General features: G+C 40.5%; 1 pseudogene; it reads left to right on the top strand.

The window, feature by feature from the left end:
* Positions 1-1,204: 1,204 nt before the first annotated feature.
* LOC144641101 (uncharacterized) lies at positions 1,205-8,824 on the top strand (annotated as a pseudogene).
* The last annotated feature ends 932 nt before the right edge of the window (positions 8,825-9,756 follow it).

The following is a 9,756-nucleotide window of genomic DNA, read 5'->3' as shown; positions in this document are numbered from 1 at the left end:
TGTAATGGTTTTGCGTTTGCCAGTGTTGTATCGTCCAGCCAAGCTCAAAACCAAAAGTAATCATGGTTTGACTTACGTAATTTTTTTCTGTAATTTTCTTCGCGCGTCGATTTGTTAAGAGGAAATCCGCCGGGACTTCGAGTAGTTATTGGAAAAAATTATGTACCAAAACTATTTACACATGATTTTAAGCTTTTGTGTTACTGCTTCAAGTATCTTATCGAAAGAAATCTTTTCTAACAACACCAAACATCGAAAACAAATTTCGAAGTTTCACTGAATTCCCATGAAACGCTTAAAAGATGTGAGCTTTTGCCCATAGCTTATGAACTTTGAATATCATTTTCTCAGACTCTGATAAGAAATTGTTGTACCAGAATTATTTTCACCTTATTGCAAACTTTTTTGTTACTGCTTCAAATATCTTATCAAAAGAAATCTTTTCTAACAACACCAAACATCGAAAACAAATTTCGAAGTTCCGCTGAATTCCACTGAATCGCTTAAGACGAATTAACAAAATGGCTACACGTGAGATTTTGCCTATACCTCGTGAACTTTGAAATTCATTTTCTCAGACTCTGATAAGAAATTATTGTTGGTGTTATCACGGATAATTACTTACATCTTTACCTTTTTTTAAGGGTAGGAAATAACGCAATAGGATGTAAATTATTCTGATACTTGATTTTTGTCCAACTTTAATAAATATTACTCGACTTCCTAGTGGATTCCGTCTTAACTACATATTACGTCTGGTTTGATACACCATTCGCGTTTTAGTGCTGAGTGGGTTTGTGATTGGCCCATCCAGTTTCTCAGTTCTTGAGAAAAAGGCGGAACGGGTAAACGAGGACGGACATCTTTTTTCTCTCCCAATTCGGCCGTTTTTCGATTGTTTTTTCCCTTTGCTTGGCGGACTTTTGGCGTTTTCTCCTGGAGAAGGCTAGTCCATTAACGAAGTATTAAATTAAACTGTTATTTTTTATCATATTCGACCTTTAATCTGCAGCTATGAGTTTAGAATCTCAACTTCTCAAAACGTCTTTGGAGCAAATTAAATTAAGTGGACTGGTTAAGAGAAAGAAGGTCTAAAAAGACTAAATTATCTTTAGAAAATATTTAGAAAATGTATACAAACCAGTAAGGAGATTTTCTACAGTAATCTGGGTACTAGAAGTGTTATTTTCCATTCCGTGACCAGGTGACGTGTCAGCAGACTTCAGAGGACATGGTGCCGCACAAGGACCGGGAGCTGCTCTCCGTCGGACTTCCTACAACACCGGAGCAGGAGGTGGGAGCCACGGAGGCCGGGGCGGGACGGGGATCAGCCGGTCTCCAAACTTCCTTTTCGTACGACTCTATGTATGAGCCCACACAGTACGGCAGTGGTGGTGGCAACGGCTTGCACGGTGCGGTTGGCGGGCGAGGAGGCGGTCGCATTGTTTTCGAAATCTCGGAAATGTTGCGACTTGAGGGACGCGTTCGCGCGAACGGTGAACCAGGAAGTAAAAATTCCGACGCCAGCGGCGGCGGTGCTGGGGGAAGCATTGTCATCCGTGCGTTAAACTTTGATGGCGAAGGAACCGTATCGGTAAATGGTGGGTCATGCTCTGCGAGCGCCTCGCCGTACGCAGGCGGTGGGGCCGGAGGACGCATTGCTGTTTACTACAATGGTAATTACACCTTCATCGGATCCTTCCAGAGCTATGGAGGAACCAGTCAGGCGGAGAGGGGTGGAGCAGGAACTGTTTACACGGAAAACAATCGAAACGCCAGTCGACCTTACCGCACTCTCAGAATTGACAACAGAGTATCACCCAATGGACCATCAAGGCTCCAAGAGATACAAGAACTGAATCTAGCTGGAAACCGCGCTGATTATCCCTATTACATGACGTCGTATCAAGCTCCAAACGGAGTTATTCTAAGCACAACAGGAACGCCTTATTGTTATAGAACAATTTCTCACAATTCTGGACAATGTGCAACCGACAACTCCAAGCTAACGAACTTGTTCTCGTCAACGTCTAATCATTACTACACTCAACATTCGAGCCCCGTTGTGACGTATACCTTTCCGTTGGCTTTGTTCATGGAGTACTTGTTGGTTTATCCTCACTGCCATTCGAGCTATTGGACTCCGTATTACGTGCGCATCTATTTCAAGAACAGTGAGGTTGCTGGATCTGACGGCTGGATAAACCCTACAAATTGCTTTCAAGGACAACCGGGCAGAATAGATGTCAGAATGACAGTTGATAAGGTAAATGAATTTCATAATAACACGTGAGAAACGTCTTTTTTCTTCGGCGAAATTCCACCAAAGATCGTTCGACGCATTTTACAAGAGACGTAACAAGCTACGTATCTTATTTCGTTTTTTTTTTTTTTTTTTGTGACGCTCATGCGACAACGCTCGACGTGGTCCCACGTTTCCACGCTATTTTTTAAATGAAGGAAAAGAGCGGGGTTCAGGGCCAAAATTTTAAGCAAACTTTAAGTCGACCTTTAAGAACATTTGATTAATAGCTGAAAGTTGGATAACCAACTTTAAGGAGATTTCAGCCACCTTTTATTTATCGTAAATCTCCATTTTCATTGTGTACATAGTTAGTGGCCAGGGCATAAAGTGCTGGCCTCTGGATTCAAAGTCCAACGCACCAACCATTAAGCAATCGTTTCTTCTTTTCTGCTGAGCTGTAATTGTCTTCGTTCAATTCACAGGTAGTTATAAGTCTCCAGAGATCCAGCACATTTGCTTCTCTTAGTCTTGTGAGGTTCTACGTTCGAGAAAATCCTTCAACCACATTACAGACGCCACACTACACCAGTCCCAGTACTTCGTGGATCATAAGTGAAGACGAACAGACCGTGGAGCATGTTTTCAGTGAGGTATGTATTTCTTTCTTTATAGTGACAGTGTCACCATAATTTAGTGCTACTAGCTCGAAAATTCCATTAAATAGTTGGTACAGTAAAACCCCGCGATTAAGAACCTAAGATTTAAGAACCTGTTAAGCAAAATACAGTGCGACCTCTATTAAGCGGCCACCCACGGGACTTCGAAAAGTGGCCGCTTAATAGAGATTGGCCGCTTAATAGAGGTGCAATATAAATTGGATAGGAATGGCAGTAAACATGATTTTATTGACTTTATATAGCAAGATTCTTTTAAAAAGTGAACATATATGAAGATAAATCCAAAATTCATTGTAATAAAACATCAAGTGCATTTCCAGCCCAAAGCTCTGACACAGATGGCACCTAGCTGAAATGTACAGTATTTCTTCGGATTGATTATGAACAGAAAAATATGCAAAACATCGTTGACGAGTTTCTTAAGCCTTTTTGCATCAACAGTTAGTATGTGAAAAATTTTAGCTCAAGATATCTCACGGAGGATATATACCATTTGTCACCATTTCGCTTGAAAAGATAATTTGCTGGCCGCTTAATGGAGGTAAAAACCATATAAATAATACACTTGCGACAGCAAAAAAGGTGACCGCGGCCGCTTAATAGTGGTGAATAGGGGTGTCAAATACAGTAGTTAAGTGACAAATATATCGGTACTTTGGAACGTGGCCGCTTAATGGAGGGTGGCCGCTTAATTGGTAGCCGCTTAATAGAGGTCGGACTGTAATTACAAATTAGAGCCCATTTTTATAAGAATATCTATTTAGCCTCAAATTTGGAAACAGGTTCTTATTTTCTAAAATTGATTAAAAATGTCTACTTTGGGAAATAAGTTTGAACAAAGCATTACTGTGCCTGTGTATAATGTCATATTCTAAATGATTACAGGGATGTAGATAAAAAAATAATAATAAGCCGGCTCATTGGCAAGCCCAGTTGGCTTTTCTGATCTTGGCAGCTTAAAAAGTTAACCGAAGTCTTTGATTTCATGTGAAATTTCAGCCGGATTCAAGTTCTTGTTCAGCTGGTGAAAATAGCCGGCAGCCTGCCCTTAGCGACATCCCTGTGATAAGTGCATGCTTCATTTTTAGATAAGCACTAATGTGGTATGCAAATTCTATACAAGGAATAGGCCGAATACTACTAAACGTTCTATTAGCATCAATGTAAATTTTCTTCAGAAAATAAGAACCTATTAAGAACCTTTTAAAATAGCCTAAATGTGTGTTTACTACCATTCATATAAGAACCTGTTTAGGCTAACCTGGAAAAATTAGGTTCTCACGCACGGGTTTTTACTGCATTTCAATTAAAATTGGTAATCCACTAACAGTGGTCTAGCATTGCTGAAACGTACTGTACTTTAAAAGTCATGAAAATTGTCAAAAGGTGGTTTGGCTAAAGACGGATAGGGCAGTAGTGGCCTTAAGCTTCGGGCCGACGTTTTCAAGTGTGACAGTATTACTTGGAAGAAAATCCCTCATAAACCATTGATTACATTTATTCACACCTTGTAGAAGAAGAAGAAGAAATATCGTTTATTATTAAAAAAACTTTTACACTTGGCAGTCCTTAGACTGAATTACGTGTAAATGAATAAAAACTATATATATTACAAGATTTAAAAAATATTAAAAGCTATTTACATTAAAATATATTAAAAACTATTAAAAACGATCTATACAATGTAATTTAAACTATTGTCTATAATAAAAGAATTTTAAAACGGTCCGTTTTACAAACAGGCAGGACCTTGTAGAATGAATTTATGCCTTTCTTTGTTGTTCAAAGGTTATTTTCTGCCCCTTTAAGCATATAAAATAAATTTAACAATTTTAATTATGAACACGCTAGGCTAAAACTCTCTTCTGAAAAGATACTAGATACTGTGACACAAACGTCCCACGTTAGATCAGAACGCTAACAACAGACGCTTACTCAAGTAACACTTGCGTCTTTATTTATACGAATTCACCAAACCTTGTTTCTTCAGACCAACAAAAAGTTTTCTTAAAATTTCTTCTGCGTTATTTATTTTCACTTTCCAAGGATTGCGTGATCCTACCTCTTTTAAACACATGGGCCCTATTGCTCAAAACCCGACTGACTGTAAACAAGAATAACTAAAAATTTATCCTTATTTTATTCGTAATCGACATCATTTTTCTGTGTATGTCTGATCTTTCTCACTAATTTGCTTGGCGGTAATATGTTTTATCCATTCTCTCACTGAAGCTGCAAATCATGGGTCAAGGAAGTCTATCGATATCTGGAAATAACGTTAAAATAAGCGTCAACAAAATTGTTGGCGATAGCAGTGGTATCCTGACAGTGCGCCCAACTCAGACCGTCCACATGAGGGGCTCGGAGGGACATCTTCCATTCTCGCTCCTGTCACAAAAAGGCTCCAATGTGACCTTCCCAATCAGCACGAACTGTCGTGGAGTGGAGGTGGCGATGCGTGGCGTAATGGGAGAAATGGTAAATCTTACTGTGGGACCACAGTGTCGGTTTGTTCTTGAGAACTCCACAGAAACGGAATTTGCGTTCGACCACGTGGTTATACAGACAGACGGTTATATGGCGGCTCTCCGAGAGGATAGGCAAGACGTGAGAATGACTGGAAAAACAATTGACATCAGAGGAGGTGCTAAGGTTAGTAGTTTCACTCTGAACTTTGAATTACTTGGCTCCACTCTAGAAGCTAAGTAAGTTTCAAGTAAGCACTTGACTCAAGTGCACTTGAAAATCTCAAGTCGCATTTTACAAAATCTGGCTTCATACTTGATGACAACGTATATTACTTGAGGTACAAGCTGTCAATTATCTTCAGAATCGTGACAACGCTTCACGCCGCTTTCATTTGGCTTCCATTTCCTATTGGTCAAGTGCGTTTTCAAGTGTGGTGTAGACCATACTTGGCGGCGTTCTTCGGCTTCTTTGAACAACGAAAGTTTCCATGGTCACTAAGAAAAGTCCAAGTAAATACGTTTTACCCCTTCACACTCAAAGTAGGTCCCAAGTGCACTTAGATTATACTTACGAGCTCTAGTGTGAAGCCAAGTTTTGTTTCTGATAAGTATATAGTAGTCGGAATTACCACATAAACAATTCTCTTTCTCGTCTCCCTTGGTTAGAAAATGGTGAATACTTTGAGTACCCCGATGTTTTCAGTCTTACTAATGACCTACATGACGGATAGCGCTTTTAAATTGTTTATGTTTGTAGCTTTTATTCAGTCTGTAGCTCAGCCCTTGGTTAGAAAGAGCGAATACTTTGAGTACCACGATGTTTTCAGCCTTACTAATGACCTAAATGACGAATAGCGCTTTTAATTTTTTTAGTTTGTGGCTTTTATTCAGTCTGTAGCTCAGCCAGGGGTGGCAAGAATGTTTTATTAAAATGCAAGTTAAGTTTTCACTGAAATGGGAGATTGCAGTAGTGTAAGACACAAATATAGATCAGCCTCTCTAAAACAGACACATGGAAGCAGAAATGACCAACCGTTGTAAAGATGTTTCAAAAAGAATTAAGTAAAGTTAATGAAAACAAGGATCGGTGCAGGAACGGGATGGAGAAAGTGCTAGAGGTGGCCGTTACAGTGAGCTAGTTGTTAATTTATGTTTGACTGCATTGTAATTAAACTATTAAAGTGATATCTTTATCTTTCCTAGGTGGAGGCAAACAGTCTCACTTTAGACTACATCAACATTACTATAGAACCCTTTGCTAACCTCTCGGGCAATGGCCTTGTTGACGAAGTCCCCGGATCACGTTACTATGGAGACGGATGGGGTGGCGTCTCGGGCTCCTCAGGCGCAGGTCATGGCGGCCATGGCGGGTTAGGTAAAGGACAATCAAAAGTTGGTGTCTCATACGGGAAATACAGAAGACCCACGACGTATGGAAGCACGGGTGGAGCGGACGTTTTCCCGTTTACAGGCGGATTAGGAGGAGGTCGGTTTAAAATCATTGCTCACGATACACTAGTGGTTGACGGTGTGTTATCCTCCCGAGGGGGAGATGCACGGGCTACTCGTAGCGGCGGCGGAAGTGGCGGGAGTATTCTAGCGTACACATCACGAATCCATGGCGACGGACAATTTGACGTGACTGGTGGCGAAGGGGACGACACAACTTCGTACTATGGCGGTGGGGGTGGGGCTGGTCGTATTTGCTTGTACTATCGCGAGAACCACTTTTTGGGTCAATTCCTTGGTGCAGGGGGCGCCAGTAGATACGAACCTGGAGGTCCAGGTACAGTGTTTCTAGAGAATGTTCCTGGTATAAACGCTACCTATGGGCACGACCGTATTGACGAAGCAGCACATGCTGAAAGAATTGTTCTCGATGAAGACGTTGTCAACGGAACGATATGGACTCGAAATAGAACGTTGTATTCAAACGCGTTGGGACGAAAACCTCTGGATCCAGGCGCAAATCTTAGCGCAAGCTACAGTGACTTCAGTCGTGGTGGGTCAAGCCGGGTGTGGCTCATATTGGATGACGAGGATCTGGACATAAACGAAACTGACGTTGCACTAGACGAATTACAGCTTTACGGCGGAGCGCAACTCGCCATTATAAATCCGGCAAACACCAAAGCGCGTATATCGATAGTGATTGGTCAAATGGAGGGCGATAGAACCGGGAGAATTCACCTGGGCTACAACCAGACTTTCCTCTCTCTCCAATCGTATCTCCCCATGGACATGATCATTTACCAAGGAGGCTTGACCACAATGCAGGGCGAGCTGCTCGTTGCTGGGGTAACGGTCGAGGTAGATGGTGTTTTGAGAAGATGTCAGAATATTACCGTGGTTGATGATGGTGTTATCAGGATGAAGGAAATGTACGATACAGAGGGAAAACCGACTAAGGTAAGAGCAATATTGTTTTTAAACAAACATTTAAAAATGTTGAAAACAGTTGAAATTGATATATACATTACTTGCAAAAAAATTCGGACGATTTTAATTTCGGACAAAAAAAGGTGTCCAAACATAAGACCGTCCGAAATTTTTTAAGCGTCCAAAATGTTAACGTCCGAAATTTTTTGCAAGTAATGCACCTAATTATAGGAATTAACGCCCCATGAAATTAAATGAATTCTTAAGATTCTCGTTAATTCAAGTCGCGTTAATTTTTGTCGGCGTTAATTTCCGCGACATTATTTACTTGAAGCGTTAGTTTCCGAGATCTTTTTTTCACCCCAAATTCTGGATACTGTCTGAACACCTAGGAACAGCAACTAGGAAACAATGACCTTCTCTTTTCTGCAAACTTTTTTCGATCTTTTAAAATGTAAAAGCCAGAAAGATATGTCATCTGCAATATTTCCAGTTTATTCTTGCTTTCATAAGAGCGATTCTCGACATCCGTTTTTTGTACTACAGCCGAAATATCTTTAGACATCAATAATCGCGTTAATTGTCTCATTTTGAAAATATCCCCTCCTAATTTTCTTTATTCAAAAGAAATTTTCCCTCCAGTTCGCGTTAAGTTGCGTTAACTTCAAAGACGTTAGTTCACAACCTGAGCGTTTCTTTCCTATGATAAGATAGTTGAATTTCCAGTAGCTCGTTGCTGTGTACTCGCGTCATATTTTATGTCCTAATGCCCGAAATAACAGCAATGTATACTACAGCCCACATATTAAACATTTTTCCTTTTTTTTTTTTTCATTTCTAGACCTTTTATTTCGAAGCAATCAGCGTTCGAAACAAGGGGACCATGATGGTAACAAATCAGGAGCGAGTTCGTGAATTCCGTGGAACCTCAATGCATGTGTTCGGCGGAGGAACGTTTACAGCAGTTAACCTTCATGTATACGTCATAAACTTTACCATCGACGCTTTAGCTACCGTCCATGCAACGTTGAAGAGAGAGAATTTTGTTTATGACGGTATGTTTTTTGGTGCGCTGTGCTAAATTGGTGTTGTTTGCCATACCCATGTAATCATTTATCTCTTCACCCTTATTATATATGTTCGTTAAAGGGGCAGTGTCACCAACATAAAAGTGTATATGACAGATGTTTTTTTATTTGCCTGATTAAATCTACGTGGTATGCTGATGCGAACATCGAAAAAAGAAATTCGAAATCTGTTTTTTTCACCGCGTTTTTGACCTAAAACACGCAATATTTTCACTTCCGGTTGGGTCCAAAACCGCGCACAGTGGGGAGCTGGGTCTATTCTGCTTTTGACGTCATGGCCGGTCTAGACCCAGCTCCCCACTGGGCGCCGTGACTTCAAACAAGTGATACACTCAAGAACCAAACAAACTGAACAGGGAATTTCAAAGGAAGATTTTGGCTGGGTTGCCGGAAAACCGAAAAAAACGCTAAAGGCTTGGAAGTTTATAAATGATCTGACGTCTAGAGGGATACTAGTGTAATAATAGTTTTTTTAGAAAAGCCGATGGAAACAGCGTGTGAAAATAAAGCTATCATATATCATATCAGCAAATATACAGGTAAGTAAAATGAGAAGGCGGTTTTCACTGAGCGCATTCTTGTTTGACGTCACGGCGCACAATGGGGAGCTGGGTCTAGATCAGCCATGACGTCAAAAGCAGAATAGACCCAGATCCCCAATGTGCGCGGTTTTGGACCCAACCGGAAGTGAAATTTCACGATTTTAGAGCGCGAAAACGCGTTGAAAAAAAGAGATTTCAAATTTCTTTTTTCGATGTTCCCATCAGCATTCCACGTACATTCGATCAGGCAAATAAAAAAAAACTGTGTCATATACACTTTAAGTGCTTCTTGAAAATCAAATGAAGGTATTGGTATTAATTGGAAATCCACTAATAGTGGCCTGGCCTTGCTAAAAT

Source organism: Oculina patagonica, unplaced genomic scaffold, assembly GCF_052425735.1.
Source record: "Oculina patagonica isolate OP01 unplaced genomic scaffold, crgOcupat unplaced683, whole genome shotgun sequence".
NCBI lineage: Eukaryota > Metazoa > Cnidaria > Anthozoa > Scleractinia > Oculinidae > Oculina > Oculina patagonica.
Note: the sequence above shows the minus strand (reverse complement) of the source record. Positions and strands in the feature narration are given on the sequence as shown.